We start from the raw sequence: 17,408 nt of genomic DNA, 5'->3' as shown, positions 1-17,408 counted from the left end.
GCAGTTGTAGTCAAGCAGTTGAGACATTTGTCAACAATTTGTTATGGTGATTTTATATAATCCTCAAGGACAAGGTATTGTGGAAGAGGCCCATGGAATTTTAAAAAGATTGGTGAGATGTACTGTTGCTGAGACAAAGAATGATGCCGACCTGTGAGCTTGCTGAGTGCCCTGACAAGGTTGATTGGAGAGCTGTATTAGACATATGTTCCTGACCCATCTTTGCTTGACTATATCACAAATGGGACAAGCTGCCTTGCCTCAAGTTTTTAGACCCTGTGGGATAGAGAATCAAAAAGAGAAATTATAATGTCTATTGTAATTTTTTTAAGGTGACCAGCTATTAGGACTCAATCATGTACTGGTCTAGAAATCAATCCAATATTGGAAATAACAGTCTACATTTGGAAGGCTGGATCTGGACATTGTCAGAGACATATTTGGAAGTTAGTTGTAGTTCCCTACGATGTTATGATAGCAAGAGATAAAGTTGGGACAGGATCTGGATTTCAAACAAGGGTTAGTGCATGTTTTAAGGCTCTTTTAATTGTCAAGCTAAAATTGGTTCTGTCTCTTCTACAGTATTTATTGTAAGTTGCATTGACTGTATAATTTACAATTGTGTTAGTGTGTTGAAACCTGGCATGCCTTTTACGGGAGTCTATCAACCAGCTTTTGTCTTACTGCCTTGAGTATTAGAAAACCTTGATTCTCTGAAAAAAAGCTTGAAAGTTCTGGAAGAAGTGACTTAGGCTTTAAGCAGAGGCAATAGGGTAGCAGGCTTGATTATTGCTGGTATAACAGCTTTAATTCCATTAATTGTTAGCACCACTGTTTCTGCAATAGCTTTGACACAAGGAGTTAAGACAACTATTTTTGTTAACCATCCAGCAAAAATTTTACTAATGTATTGAGTATACAAAAGGATTAATATAGGTATCTGGAACAATGGATGATGCTTTATAACCTATTCAAATTATCTGAAGGAGGTTCAGGGTTCAAGAGTTAGGAGCCATCCAAAGTGTAACGACAAATATCATTGGAGTAGTGTTACTTTAAAATTTACAATGGCTGTAATTATAATTAGAAAAAGTTTAAAGACACCTGTAGGATATTTGGCATAATTCTAACACGTCTCTGGGTGCGTTAACTTTACATAGTTATGAAAGAAATTATGAATTTAAAGAATGCCGTTCTGTTCAGCTTTGATGCTGCAGATAATGCCGATAAAATTATCCATGGCCTAAGGTCAGTATTTCCATTTTGGTCAAACCTCAGGAATGGCATATATAGCTTGATCAGGCTAACCCTTCTTGTCTTGGGAATACTTTTATTCCTGCCCATCATGTTAAAGTTTGTCTCTAACTACATCAACAGGCTGTCAACCAAAGTACATGACTTGAAATTGATAATGGACCCTCAGACAGAGTTATTAATTTAACAGGCTGGCAAGCCAAGGACGGATAAGATTCTGCACAGAACCTTACCAACCTAAGACACAAGTGCATTGCTTTTGATAATGCATATTCCATGATGGGTAAAGAAGGCATTCTTGTCAGAATGACCTAAGACAGGTTCAGTCTGGTTAATGCAATAAAAAGGGAAAGATGTGGAGAGCTTTTGGGGCTGCCTGGCTGGAATCTGTCATTGGCCAAGGACAAAATGGGCTGCTTGGAAGGAATCTGACATAGGCCAAGGACAAGGAAATGGACCACAGGCAGGAATCTGACAATGGGCTGGAACAAAGAAGTAATTTCAGGCAGAAATCTAAATCTTAGGCTAAAACAAAGAAGAAATTTCAGGCAGGAATCTAAATCTTAGGCTATAACAAAGAATTAATTATAGGCAAAAATCTAATCTTAAGCTAGAACAAAGAAATAGGCTTCAGGCATGAAAATGGCTTTGGGCTAGGACAAGAAAATAGGCTCAGATATTTTGATCATTTTGATAGTCCCTTAGAAATAGTGATCACAGGAGTAATCATGAGACTGTTTATTGTACTGCATGTTCTTTGATTAACTTTATTGTCTTCCTTGTTCCTGGACTATTTGCATCTATTGTATTGCTGGTTCCTCAACCTAGAACTGACCTTAATACTTGCATGTAATTTAAACAGTATAAAAGCAAAAAAGGAGGAGGAGGGATGGGATAGGTGATTAATGGATGGGGGGAATGGGGAAGGGGGATGGCATCTGAAATGTAAATAAATAAAATATTGAATAAAAAATAAAAATAAAAAATGTATACTATTTTGTAAAGACCAAATAATGTTTTCAGTTGTCTTTGTGTTTTTCACAATTTAGTTTAGACCAAGCAGAAGACCTTCATGTTTAAGCCATAGGTGAAGTGGCCAATACATCTCACCCCAAGCCAGAAGCTATTTGCAACTGATACTAGATGGGTGTGGTGGTTTGAGTAGGTATGGTTCCCATAGACTCATTTGTTTGAATGCTTGGCTAATAGAGAGTAGCACTATTAGGAGGTATGGCCTTGTTGGAGTGAGTGTGGACTTTCTGGCAGAAGTGTGTCATTGTGGGGGTGTGATTTGTGGTTTTATATGTTTAAACTAGACCTAGTATCAATCTCCTGCTGTCTGTGGATCTCAGCTCCTTCCTCTCCATGACAATAATGCACTAAGCCTCTGAAACTGTAAGCCAGCTCCAATCAAATGTTTTCCTTTATAAGAGTTGCCATGGGCATGGTGTCTGAAGGAACTCTGGCCAGCTTGAGCATGTGTGTGTATGGGGGTTGGAGGTGGGGGAGGCATGGTTCTGGCAGGCCTTGTCCTTCTCTCTTATTCCTTGTGACTTGCTAACAATCATTTTAAATTGCATTCCTAAAAGCTATTCTATTATTTGACCACTTCTACCCCCTAAGGCTGACTTCTAAGGTCTAGCTATCAAGGTACTTGAAGTCCAGCAATCAAAAGCTCCCTTTGAGGAGGGAGGTAGGGGAGGGTTTGTGGGGGGCTGATGGGGTGGGAGGCAGTGAGAGAGATATAAAGTGAGTAAGTAAAAAATAAATTATTTTTTAAAAAGTATACAAAAGACCCTATCCCTTGGCTCACCTAATTAACATGCCCAATTAAAATTAAACATCTCATCCTAACACAAGGTTTTCCCTTTTCCCTTTATAAACTACCATTTGCCTATGGGCCATGTCTGTCTCCTCTCTATCTTGAGGCAGTCCTTTGTCCTCCTCCTGGACAAATAGCCCTGTCCTGTCTCCTGTGTTCCCTCCCCTTTCTCCCTCTATCTTTTGTCTTTGTCCCTTATTCCCTGCCCTTTGTTTCTCTGGGGCAAATCAATCTCCTTTGTGCTGAGAACTTGGTCTTGGGGTTCTGAGCCAATACCAATCCTTACGCTTCTCAGTTCTTTTTGACCCTCAATCCAGTACTCAAAATACAAAAATGCATTGCTGCATTTTTAGTTAATTGTTATAGCACCATGCCTCTTCTTACAGATTCTTGAGAGGTACAGAGCCAAAAGGAAATCTATTCATAAACATGCTGACAGATAAAAATAATAAAATGACTTACTTGATTCTGGAAGTTGACAAATTCCAAAACTACAGTTGACAATATAAAAATTCAGAAGATCCAGTGACTTTCAGTGTTTCTTTCTGAATTTGAATTGAAAGATGTTCAAAGATAACCTCTACTGAGTCTTTTGTTCTGTTGATATCTTTAGTGGATTGGTGAGGATAATTTGCTTTACTACTGACTCAAATGTTTAGCATATTAAAAAAACCCACACATTTGTACACATACATATTTTCTCCAACAAGGCCACACCTATTCCAACAAGGCCACACCTCCTAATAGTGCCACTTCCCATGGGCCAAGCATATTCAAACCACCACATCCCACTCCCTGATATCCACAGGCTTGTTAAAACACATGAGTCTATGAAGGCCATTCCTCACCATAACATAATGCAAAATACATTTAGTCTAACTTCAAAAGACCCCATAGTCTATAGCAGTCTCAACAAATTTAAAAGTCTAAAGTTCAAATGTTTCTTCTGAGGTTCATGCAATCTCTTAACTGTAATTCCCTATGAAATCAAAATAAAAAAGCAGATCACATACTTCCACCATTAAAGGATATATGTTATCATTCAAAGACATCATGGTGAGGAAATACTGGACCAAAGCAAGACCAAAAAATCAGCTGGGCAAACTCCAAATAGCTGGGCATCTCCATGTCAGATGTCAAAGTGTTTCTCGGGTCTACAACTTTTTTCAGCTTTATTGATTGCAACACACTTCTTTCTCTTGGCCTGGTTTCACTCCCTGTTAGCACCTTTCCTCGGCAGCAATTTATGGCTCTGGCATTTCTAATATCTTAGGGTATCCAAGGCAACTTCATCTTCACAGCTTCTTGTTCCAAGGTCTGGGATCCACACATGATCTTCCAGGCTACTCTAAAGGGCTTGGGTCACTTCTCCAGCTCTGCCCTCTGTAGGCTCAGGTTGACTCCACCCCACTGCTGCTGCTATTTATGGTGATCACCTGAAGGTACTGGCATCTCCAATACTCTGGGGTCTTCCACTGCAACTAGGTTTTACCAGTAGCCTCTCAAAGGCTCTCTTCATAATGTCAAGCCTCAACTTTTTTGCGTGACCCCTTCAGTCCTGGGCTGTCAACTGCAACTGAGATTGCACCTTCACTAATGGCCTTTTTTGACCTCTCACAGTGCCAAACCTCAGCTACTCTCCAATGACCCCTTTATGAACTTCAAAACTAGTACCACCTGGCTGATTCTTACACATTACCATGTTTGGGACAGTATGATATCTATCTCTGGAACACAGCTTCTTTGTGTTCTCAGAAAACACATACTAGAAGATTTCACCTCAGTGATGCTAGTCTCTTCAAAATCACCACTAATTTCTTAGCTTCAGCTGACCAGTATTAATAGTTACAATAACCCCTTCTACTTTTAACTCTAAAGCCAGAGTAGAAGCTGCCGAGGTCTGCTCCTTACAGGGGGTACTGGAACATGCCCTTCCTTGTTCTATTACATCATCACCAGCCTTCTGTTTTCCAACTCCTTCACTGTCTAAGTTTGGCTGTCCTGGAATTTGCTTTGTAGACTGACCTTGAACTCAGAGATCACGTGCCTCGACTCCTGAATGCTGAGATTAAAGGAGTGTACCACCATACCTAGACCTAAGCCTTTCTTTACTTGGAAATTGCTCTGTACAACACTGGCATTGAACTCAGAGATCTGCTTGCTTCTCTCTTTTGGGATTAAAGGGGAGTACCACCATGCCTGGGCCTAAGCTTCTCATGAAGCTTATGCCTCAAGATTCAGATCAAAATCATGTGTTTTGCAGTCTCAAGATCTGGATCACACATGTACCCTCCATTTCTGGATTGCAGTTCATCCCCGATTAAAAGTCCAAATGAAAATAAGAACCAAGTCATAAAAACACCTAACATGATATAACTCTCCCTTGTCCAACTGCAAATATAGACTTTTACCTGGGTGGAATCTTGCCCCAAGTCACCACTCCCTTAATTCTATTTAATATTCTTGAGTACAAGATTTAGCTTCATTCCACTTTCTGGTGCCCCTTTATTCTTTGAACCATACATTTTGTATTTTTCCTTTCTAAGCTTGCTATGCTTGATCTGAACACTCTTCATGAGAGTAAACCAGAGGACAAAGCATATGCTGGGTTTTTTGGTTTTTTGTTTGTTTTTGAGACTTCCTTTGTCAATGCATTTAATCTGAATCTCTTCACATTAGCCTCAGGTAGACTCTTCAGACAAAGGCAAAAAAACAGCCACATTCTTCACTAAAATATTACAAGAGCAGTCTCTAGGCCACGTACTACCATTCTACTCCTCTGAAACCTGTTAAGCCAGGCTCCCACAGTTCAAATCACCCTCAGTACCGCTGTCTTCCATGTTTTTACTAGTATGGTTCATTGAGCCCCACTTAAAGCATTCTACTGCTTTCCACAGTCCCCAAATTTACATTCCTCCAAACAAAAACATGGTTAGGCCTATCACAGTATTGCCCCAGTTCCTGGTACCAACTTCTGTCTTAGGGTTTTATTGCTGTGAAGAGACACCATGACCAAGACAACTTTTATAAAGGCAAACATTTAATTGGGGCTGGCTTACAGGTTCAGAGCTTCAGTCCATTATCACCATGTCAGGAATGAACGACAGTGTCCAGGCTGACATGATGCTGGAAAATGAGCTGAGAGTTCTTGATTGAAAGACAGTAGAAGGAGACTATCTTCTGCAGGTAATCAGGAGGAGTCTCTTCTGCATTGGATGGAGCCTGAGCATAGGACCTCGAAACCCATACCTACAGTGACACACTTCCTACAAAAAGGCCACACCTATTCTCCAGCAAGGTTATATTTCCCAATAATGCCAGTTCCCATGGACCAAGCATATTCAAACTACCACACCATGTGAAACAGTTAAATAAAAGAATTTTGCGGCGGGGTGACCTTCTGCATACTAGCTAAACATTCTTTCATTAAGCCTCTGACCCACATGCCAAAATCTTTGACCTTTCTACTTTAAGAATGCTCTGTGACTCAGGAGCACCTCTGGAATTCTGCCTCTAGAATGCTGGGATTCCAGATGATCACACATGGTTCAGCATTATCGTCCTGTGACGATACAGTCACTTTTCTTATAAGAAAACCTGCATTTGTTTTAAGGCAATTTCTGTAACAGGGAGGTGTCTAAGCCTAGTGTGAATTTCACATTTGCCTACGTGTGACTTTTCTCTGCAAGAAATAGTAACTGGGGAAGAGAGCAGGCTGCTAAACTGTGCCACATGAGGAGTCCACAAGCCCCATACAGTCCCACACTTTAATCATCTTCCAACTGTCCAGACTTCCTGCTGTGCTAGCAGACATACTCACAGGCAAGATGGACAGTCTGAATAAAATGATTCCATTCCTCAGGAAAGAAAGAACCACCCCATTTGCATTTCCCCTTAGCAGACTCAGTGCTGGTCCTTTTCCTCTGGAGCAGTGAAGATGACTTAAGGAGACAGCAAGACTCTCAAATGCACAAGAATCACATTTCCTTCTGACATCATTCTGTGGATGAGAAAAGGAATAAAACCATGCTGCCAGGTGGTAGTACCTAACACACAGGGGCCTTGTCTCATCATAGAGAGATGAGGCCACTGACCTAGGCTCTCCAGGGAGAGAAGTTCTCAAACAGCTTGGTAGTCTGGAAACTCTCAGAGACCCTGCACCAAGGCAGAAAACTGAGGAATGACCAAGTTCCCACTAAGTCAATGCTGTAGGCTACTGATTTCTTTTTTTCCAGTTTAAACTTTATTATTATATTATATTATATTATATTATATTATATTATATTATATTATGTGTGTGTGTGTGCGCGCGCACGTGCGCACGCGCGAATGTGTTTGTGTTTGTGAAAGTGAGTATATAAGGTCAGAGAACAACTTTTAGGAATTGATTCTCTCTTTACTTCCTCCATGATAGGCAAAGTGTCTTGTTTCCGTCATGGTCCTCTTACTCCAGGATGACTCGTGAGCTTGGCCTGATCTGTCTCAGCCGCCCATCTCACTTTAGGAATGTTGGGATTACAGAGTCATGCCATTACACTGCGGGCTTTGTAGTATCAGATTTAAGCAGCAAAGCTTTTCCTCATGAAGCCATCTCCCTGGCCAAAGCTACTGGTTTCAAACCCTTTCCTGTGCATAAGAATCACTCAAGCCATGTTGAGAATGTCAATATTGTGAGGGCCCAGAAAAAGATTTCACCAGCAAATGCTGTGTCGTTAGAGTCCTCTCTGGGTCTCTGACCTGGGTGTGCTCTGTAAGCTACAGTAATACTTATCTCCTTTGTCCACGATTTTACTTTCTGCTAACTGTGGTTTATATGGAAAATTCCAAAAGCAATCAATTCCCAACTTTTAGCCTGAATAGTGCACTGAAAGCACACACTGTCCTCTCTGGCCACACCGTGGTGTGAATTTTCCCCTTCCTGGAATACTCACTTAGTCCGTGCTGCCTGCCCACGAGTCAGTTACTGCAGTTATTAGCCAGCTGGATTACTGGATTGACTAACAGGACACCACAGTGCCTATGTTCAAATGGTCATTATTTTACTTAATAATGACTCCAAAAGGCAATAATACAGAGGGTGGCATGTTCGTGATTCCAAGCAGAAGCTGCAGTCTTTAAGTGAAAACACAGACGTGGCCAAGTTTTAATAAGGAATGGGGAAAAACCATACGGAGGCTGCAAAATCTGCAATTAGAGCAAATCATCCACCGTGAAGCCATGAAGGAAAAGGAAATTGGTGTCAGTTTCTGGGTCACAGCTCAAACTGTGAAAGCTATGGCACCCTGTGACAGACAGCGCTGAGCTAAGATGGGGACCACTGAATATTCTTATGTATAGAAGAGAGAACATGGGGTCTGTTGGACTTGGTTGAAGTGGGAATTTTTGGTTGTGTCATGTGATGCAGACTCATGATGTTTTGAGGAAGCAGGCTCACACGATGTTTTGCCGAGGCAACACCTGTGAGAGGACACGTGATGTTTGTCGGAGGTATAAGAAGGACTCAACGGACGATGACTGGGTGCTTCCATAGCTAGCTTTGCAACTATTTGCTGGTATCAAGTGTTCACAGACCTTCACTTTGTTGAGAGAAGCATGGCAGAGAACTCCTGGCTTTCTGACTGGTTCCAGTCATTCCCGCTGAGTCAGGATGATTTGGCAAAGGCCTGGCTGTTTCTGCTGGATTATGTTGCCATTGCTGATTCATGTTTGGTGACAAACTTTTGAACTAGACTGTTGGTATCCTGACATTATTGAGCTGGATTGCCAAAATGAGATTAAAATTGCTACCCAAAACTACTTCTAAACAGGTCTACAGCCCCTTGTCCCACTTACCATCTTTTCTCTTCTACCTTTCTACAGTAGGCTAGAAAGGGAGTCGAAGTTGAGAACCCTTATTAAAGTAGGTTTAAAAAAAATCTAAGCCTACAAATGTATTTGTTTGGATTCTGTTTACGCACACACACACACACACACACACAGGAAGAGGTTGGGGGGAAGTGGATTGTGGCAGGCAGGAAGGCAGGCTGATAGGGCTGTCTCAAACCCAAAGGCTGTCCTTGAACTCCTGATCCTTCTGCCTCCACCTCACAACACTGGGGTTGCAAGTGTGCACCCCAGTGCTGGTCTTTGCAATACTACCCACAGTAGTTGGGAACTGGGTGCTGGGAGCATTCTTCTGTGGATAAAATGGAACTATTTTAGGAAACGGGTAAATTCTCTAGGTTTGTCTGCAATAACTGACAGTGATTTGGTTTGTTGTTTTAGAAAGGGCATCTGTGTACACACAAATCTCATTTAGAATTATTCTTTTATACAGTGGTTTCTGAGCCAACTCAGAGTTGGAGTCTTTGGCTATGAGATCTTGTTGCCCAACTGGCCCAGGTAAAAATGACACCTGGCAAAAATTGCCCCAGTATGGTCCCTGGAGCAGAATCATCTGGGAACTTGTTAGAAGAGTAGTCTGAGGGTCACTGAACAGGAGAGTCAGCTCTGTGGACTGTTTTCCAAGTATGCCTGTAACGGTGAGAATGCAGGAGGCAGTGTGGAAAGGCTGGGGTTTTCTCTGCCAGGCCTCAGAACCTCAGCTAGCTTCTATGTCAGCAGGTCTCAACCTGTTGGTCAAATGACCCTTTCACGGGGTTCAGCTGAAACCACCAGAAAACACATCATGATTCAAAACAGTGGTAAAATTACAGTTATGAAATAGCAATGAAAATAATTTTACAGTTGGGGGTTACCACAACACGAGGAACTGCAGGGTTGCAGCATTACGAAGGTTGAGAACCCACTGCTGAACCAAGGGAGAAACTGTGAAGAAACCACAGAGGGTGGAACACGCAGAGGGTGGGGTAGCACTGGCCTGTTACCAGATCAGTGCCCTGGCTGATGTCCATGTGGCTCTCAGAATTGTCCAACTTCCTATTTTCACCATTCATCTGGGAAGTCTATCTGACTTCACATTAACTGAAGCTCACTTTCTCTTTCTCTTCCATAGGCCTCTGACCTTCACCCCAGCTCAGATCCTGACACAAGCTGGTTCCAAGAGGGAAGGCTGGAAGATACACCAGCCCCATCCTCGAGGTCCCCACTGCCTGCTGATGTGGACTCTGAATGGTACTTTAGACTCATGAAAGCTGAGAATTCCCTGCTTCCCACAGCAGATATTGGATAGCTTCTTTTCTACAGAACCAGGCTCAATTATCTCCTTTGAGAGATCTAACCCTCCCAACACTGCTTTTCCAGGAAAAGATTTCCAGCCTTTCCTCTGGTCTCCTGTGACCCTGAGAGCTGACCTCATAGCATCTACCTCACTGTTCCTTAATTCTTGATTTCATCTTCTGAAACCTTTGGCTTCTCAGTATCTATCTGTTCCTGGCTTAAAGCAGGATGTCAGTAAATGATCCTTAAAGAGAATGAATACTTTATTTCCTCCTAATCACAGGCTTGAGATCAGCATACTACCCTTTATGTATCTGGAGGCATTTAACAAGCAAGGGTGTCGGTGAACATGGGCGAGAGCCAGCACATCCGTCGTTGCCTTCTTGGTCTTTTCCATGTGGACTTGAATAATTCAGACTCTTCCTTTCATTCTCCATTACTTTCCTTCACAGGAACCACCTCGGTATCCCGGACTCCTGGTTTCCAAAACCAGACTGTCGAGTCTTGCTAATAAGGAGACCATAGAATTTATCACACAGATCAGTACACTCTGGAGAATGAAAGGGCAGTATTGATGAAGGCAATACTGGGGAGTGCCACCGCCCAGCAGGGAGATGTGGGCACTGTCTCAATGCTCTGCCTAGACTGGGCACAGGGAGAAGCTGGATAAGGGGCAGTGAAGGGGGGTTCAGAGCAGTGGCTGACAGCATTTTCATGTGAAAACAACGTGTTTCTCCTCCTCCGCACCACATCCCAACATCAGGAAGTACTTATCTCTTTGGAGAAAAAGATTTTTCTACTATCTGTGCCTTCTCATGCAGTTCCCCTGCCCAGAGAATTCTTGTTCATACTGGATTGTCTGTTAAGCCTCTCTGCTGACCGGACTATAAACCCGGATGTGTTTTTGAGGTCACCTGACTGACTGGTCTACCCACGGAGCAGCACCTGGTAACTACCTGAGGTGTAACCCACATTGGATGCTCTTCCCTTCAGCCTGAGTAGGAGCTCTGCACAGTGACTTCAGATCTTGGCAGGCAGACTTCTAACACCACCGTGCAATGTGGGATTTCTCAAAAGTCCTATGTTATCTTTGTATTAACCATGAAATTAGAAGCTAATGGGACATGTTACTAAGCAACTGGCGTTTTTAACGGTTGCTTACAAATAAGAGTGAGTAAGCAACATTTCCTCAAGATATTGGAAGTCTAAGTAGTGCTAGCTCATTTCTTTAGCAAAATGTTACATGGAAATTCCATGGAAGAAGATCCTGCTCCCCAAAGTGGTCAAAGATACAGACTGCCTGGGAATAAACACAATGTTTAGAAATAATGGGAATAAAACTAAAATACTACGCCAAGAGATACAAAATTTCTATAACAAGAGATATAAATGTAAATGAAAATTCTCAAAATGAACATGCTGAGTTAATCTCTATATGCTTACATAAATCAAAATGTTAACATTATTTTTCTGACATTCTTATTGTATAAAGTACATTTATATAAAATAATGGCACACAAAGGTGGCCTAAAGATTTGAAGAAAATGTAATAATGAAGAGGAGACGCATTTCCCCTAAATTTCAAAAACCATGGGGATAGAGAGCAGCGTCACTTACAGTAGCCACGAGTTAAGAAATGTCAGAGGCGGCTATGTCAGTAACGCTACTACTGGAGGCATTGCTTTTGATGTGTGTGTGTGTGTGTGTGTGTGTGTATACATTGAAATGACAAGCATGCTAACACACCATGGGTTGTACCTTTTCCCCTTCACTTTCCATGTGTGTACCTGAAATCTGCTACCTTGCCCAATGGCTGGTACACAGCATTAACTCCAATCCCTGTGTTGTGTAAATCATGGCTCCAGATTTATCATCCTAATGTAACTGCAAGTTTGTGCCCTTTGACCTATGTGTTTTATTTATCCTAGTCTTTGGGGGGGGGGTGACGTCACTTATAACTATTGATCTTTTTTTTTTTATGTATTCAATTTGCTTGTTTTGTTTTAGGTTTTTTTTTTTTTTTTTATAATTTTAAAAATGTGTGCATTCCTTTTGATCTTGCAAGCTTCCGTAGAAATGGTTTCTAAGGAAACAAAGGCCCCCAAAGACCTATGTGGAAGTAATGTTTATAATAAACAAAAGTAGGAAAAAACTTAGAAGCCTGATGCTAGGGAAACCAGATGAATAATTTATGAGACATGCCTTCCTGAAACACTATCCAGCTAACTGTAGATATCCCAGCCCTGAATTCATGGAGTAGACAAGACTCCTGTGGAAGCAAAGCAGGCATCTCTCCTATGTTTGCAAATAAGTGCTCCCTTGGTGGCACTGAATGAGGGCTATGGAAATCTTTCCTTTAGCTTTATTGTTTTATCTTTTTATTAAACTCTTATCTTTAAAAGGTCATGTATTTATTTATATAAAGACACCCCAGCTGTTGATAAACAGATAATTGCCTCCCCAGAAACTTGAATTCTGTAGGCAGAACCTGAGCCGTCTTCCAGCCACCCATTAGTCATGCTTCTCAGAGAACACCACTTTGAGGTAAGAGCTTCCCTGACCCAGTGTGCAACAATATGAAAGAGCTCATGTCTGATGTGTGTGGGGCCCTAGGGTACTTCGGTCCGGGCGATTTATTTGACTGGCTTACAGGCTGTGTTTGGGTAATCCAACAATAGCTGTCTTACCATGCAAAGACTCCAAATCCAGCAGTTCAGGAGACAGGATGTCTCAGCAGCCCTGATCTGATGCTGGGACTCTGGAGGATTCCTTGAGAGCTGCTAGTCTTTAGCTGATGTTGGAATCTGAAGAAATAGACTCTAATACCAATGAAGGAATGCCTCAGCCACAGGGCAAATGAACTTACCAACGAGTGTGAGGGCAAGCAGGCAAAAAGCAAAGCTTCTTTACTGCTTGTCTTCACAGAAGGCGGAGCCTAGCATAGGGTGGGTCTTCCTACCTCAAAAGATTCAATCAAGACAATCTATCACAGGCATGCCCAGCTGCTTGAGTTTTAGTTGGTTTCAGATGTAGTCAAGTTGACAACCACAAAGATTAGCCATCACAGACAGAGGTACACATGTGCATTTCTTATTACTGAGTACAAAAAAAAAAAAAAGCTTTCTGAAGTAAACATAAAGCATGCCAATGCTATTTCAGTTAGGAAGACCCTGCTGCAGGAAGCTGTCTATCACTAAGTCATTACCAGGAAGAGCACCACACTGACCTTCTCTGTCTCTTCCTTCCCTTCCTTCTTCTCCTCCCCTTCCCCCCTTTCCCTCCTCTCTCGTTTCTTGATTTCATATTTGACTACTGAAAGGCTTTAAGCAGTTGTGAGAGCCCAGGCTCTGAACCACAGTCTGTTTTAGCCGACAAATAACTGAGACCAGAGCAAAGTGAAGCCCGGAAGATGGCTCTAGCTCTGACTGCTTGTCATCTTAGACAGTTCCTTTTCCCAGCTCTATGCTTGAAAAACGGATGCCTAGGGCAACACAGATTCCTGTTCTGAGACATTGTTACCTTGAGGGGTGGCTTGGCCCTGCCTCCCTCTGCTGGTTAGTAGACTCAGTTCCTGTGGACTGCTTCAGGAGCCGCCTGCTGTCAGTCATCAGGGAGCCCTCCTCCCAGGTTTCCTCCTTGTTTTCTTTTCTTCCCCTTTATAGGAAATCAGGACACAGCCACCAGAGTGGGGGGAGGCAGGGATTCCTGTGTTGTCAAGGGTAGGTAAGGCAGGCAGCTTTCTAGCGGTGGGCAGACAGGTTAATTGGACACTTGAAGCCTTTACTCTCTTTGGGGGTTAGGAAGTATAGAGCCAGATAAAGGAGTCCAAAAGACACCTTCTCTGTTTCCAGAGGTTCTAATGATAGGGCACTTCATAGTATATAAGAGTACATTTGTACTCATTCTATAGAGAGGCATCTACAGACAGACAGACAGACAGACACACACACACACACACACACACACACACAGCTAATATTTGTTCAGAATTAACCTTCAACCTACTTGTCATCCATCCTAGGGGCTCAGAAGGAATTTAAGACCCAATGGCCTTAGCATATACAACACTCCCCCCCACCCCCACTACTATACAGAGATAATGAGGAAAACCCACCAGTTACACTGAGAGAGGAGACCATAAGGAGAGAATGAATAGCACCACAAAACACAGGAGCAAGACTGACAGGACCAGAGGCGAAGACCAGACTATGAAACTTGGCCTTAGTTTCTCTCCTTACTTATATAACTGCTGGCTAGAGACCATAGATCTTTAGGGTGAGCATCCTGTCTTCTCAGATCGCTGGCTGGAGAACAAAAACAGTTCCAAGACAGATCCCGTGACACCAAAGCACCTATCATGCTCAAGTGTCCCCCAAACACTCCCCCCACCCCAGCCAGTTTCCATGCCGACATCAACTTCTGTTACTTTAGAACAAAGGCTGTTGGGTGAGGCAGCTTGGAAGGGAGCAGGCTTCACTCAGCAATCTGGTCCTGACTTGATTCTGCCAGAAAAAGACTGGGTGGGGTTCAGTCAGGGATGACTGGGTGGGAGTTTTCCTATCCTGGGAAAAGAAGTCTAGTGAGCTGCCTGCAGTGGCGTTGGGAGGAGGGGTGTGACTAGGGGCAGCTGTAGAAAACCCAATTCCAATCAGCGAGCCTCCGGATTTGCTTAGAGATGGCCAGAAATGAGAAACGTGGGTCTGTAGCCCCAGAGCCCCAGCAGAACATTCCTAAAACTGTCAATCACTGGTGTCCTAGTTTGCTTTCTATTTCTGTGAGAAGGACCTTGACCACAAGCAAATCTCAAAGGAAAGGGTTTATTGACTTACAAATTCTGGTTCACAGTCCACTGAGAGAAGTCAAATTGGAATTGGAGGCAGGAACTAAAGCAGAGACCGTAGAGGAATGCTGGCTCCTGGCTTGCTCATCTCCCTTTCATGTATACCCCAGAACCAGCTGCCCAGGGGTGGCACCGCCCACAGAGAGCTGGGCTTGCCCACATTGTTCTCGTGGGACTTCCACACCAATCATTATCATTGGACTATCTCAACCTGCCAGCTTCTGAATAATGACATAAAGCCTTATAGTTTAGGCTTGTTCCCAAATAGCGTGTAACTTAAGAAACCATTTATACTAGTCCACGTTTACCAAATGGCCCAATACTTCTCATTCTGTCCCGGTAAGTCCAGCTTCCTCCATGTCAGGTTGGCAAATCCTATGCCTGACTCTACCTACAGTTCCGATCTCTGCCCGGATGTTCTGCCTTCCTGTCCTGCCCTGCTATAGAGCATCAGCTCTTTATTAAATCAGTCAGAAAGTGATGGGAGCAGATGTCATAAAAATAACAATGCCAAAGTCTGGACAGTACTCTGCTCTCTGGTGGCACAGAAATCAACATTTGAATAAAAGAAAAGACACTCTTTGTACAGTGTATAAGAAGATTATCCCAATAAGCCATAAATCAAGAAAATGCCTGTTAGATTTGCCTCAAGCAATCTGATGAAGGCATTTTTTTCAATGGAGGTTCCTCTTCACAGATACCTCTAACTGGCATTTTATGTTGACAAACAACAACAAAAACCCAAACAACACACCAGGAAACCTAGGCATCACTATTTCAGAAAGAAGAAAAGGAAATCTTTGCTGAAAATTCTTTGAAGCCAGGACACCAGGATGACATTTCACTTGGAGTCTGGTTTAGTTGTGTTTAGGAAGGATGTCAGTCTATATTAGGGGCCATCTATGAACTTGGTTCTGCTCCAAAAGCTGGGGCTGTGGTAATAAGCAAGACAATGGAATTGCTGACCTTACGGAATGCACTTTTAGAAGGAATTATAACCTGAATCCTAGACTTACACAAGTTTGTGCTTAGCAAGTACTCATTTTTGCTGATTGAGGCCAGTATGTCCTGACTAAACACTGCCTTAAGGAGTGTCCTTTCCTCTCTCTTTTTCTCCCTCCCTTCCTCTTGCCACCCTTATCTTTTCCTGCCTATCCTTAAACTCCTGAACTCAAATGACTGCCCTGCCTCAGAACAGCTGAGGTATTCTTTGTAGATGTCACTCTGATAGTCTCCCTGAACCCACTCCTCCTCTGGCTAAGGACCAAGGCATTTGGACTTCAGGGCCCTGAACAGTATCCCAATCCTTTTTGTATGTTCTCTCCCATTTTGTCCCAGCTTTGGTGATTCACCCAGGAACATCAGGCTTGGTCCCTGAGCTTGTTGTGAGCTGTGGGCAGAAGAAGTAAAGGGGAACATGGAATGGGACATTGTATCAGGGTTTGAGATATCTGGGGGACTGATCAAGGAGGAAGATATGATCATTACTACAGGGGAAGGGAGAGCAGAACTGTTCATGTAAACTTATTGGATTGCTTTTTGTCTTTCTGTGAAGTACGTCTCCAATTCCTAACATATGAAATTGTACTTAAAGTCTTATACTGTAAAATTTTAATTGTAAAAACACATTGTTTATAGATGTATTAGCCATTTTTCTGTTGCTGTCATGAAATACTATAACTAAAAAGAAGGGTTTATTTTGGCTTACAGTCTCAGGGGACAGAGTCCATCATAGCAGGGAGGATAATTCCATTAAAGCATGGAAGGCATGGCACAGTGGTGGCAGCAGAAAGCGGGTTGATCATATTTTCTACAGCACAAAGTAAGCAGAAAGGCCAGGCAGGAGGTGAGGAGAAACCAGAAACCCTCAAAGCCCAGCTTTCCTCTTAAGGAGGAAAGGCTCCATCTCCTTAAGGTCCCACAACCTCCCTAAATAACACACAAACTGGAGGCCAAGCATTCAAACATAGGACACTATGGGGGACACTTTTCATTCAATTCACAGAGACTTTTGCATTTCTGTTAAATTAGTGAATAACATTTTTAGGTAATTGTAATTTTTCTCTACACAAGACTACATCATTATATTTGCATTTAATGTGTAAGACATGTATTTGCATTTAATACCTATCAGTGACCAAAACTCATGCATGCATACACTTATAGTCCTAGCATTTGGGAGACAAAGCAACAGTATCTTGGATTCAAGGCCAGTTTAAGATGAACAGTGTGGCCCTTTCTCAAAGGACACTTCAAAAAGACAGTAGAAAATGACTTTTGGCATTTAAAAATGAATGCTGTAGCAACTTGAAGTTTAGAAGTACATGAGAGAAT

General features: G+C 42.5%; 1 long non-coding RNA gene across 3 annotated transcripts; it reads right to left on the bottom strand.

The window, feature by feature from the left end:
• Window positions 1–10,475: 10,475 nt before the first annotated feature.
• Window positions 10,476–15,140, bottom strand: LOC143443198 (uncharacterized). 3 transcript variants are annotated; one of them, XR_013111962.1, is made up of 4 exons: window positions 14,473–15,140; window positions 13,754–13,888; window positions 12,922–13,330; window positions 10,476–10,741 (listed from the first exon to the last, which is right to left on the bottom strand). It is a non-coding gene; the product is annotated as an uncharacterized LOC143443198 (long non-coding RNA). The 3 variants fall into 3 exon arrangements; XR_013111963.1 differs by having other exon boundaries at window positions 10,482–10,741; window positions 12,922–13,053; window positions 13,194–13,330; window positions 13,754–15,140; XR_013111961.1 differs by having other exon boundaries at window positions 13,754–15,140.
• Between the last annotated feature and the right edge of the window lie 2,268 nt (window positions 15,141–17,408).

This window comes from Arvicanthis niloticus, chromosome 8 (genome assembly GCF_011762505.2).
Source record: "Arvicanthis niloticus isolate mArvNil1 chromosome 8, mArvNil1.pat.X, whole genome shotgun sequence".
In the NCBI taxonomy this organism is placed as follows: Eukaryota; Metazoa; Chordata; class Mammalia; order Rodentia; family Muridae; genus Arvicanthis; species Arvicanthis niloticus.
This window is presented reverse-complemented; position numbering and strand designations above follow the sequence as displayed.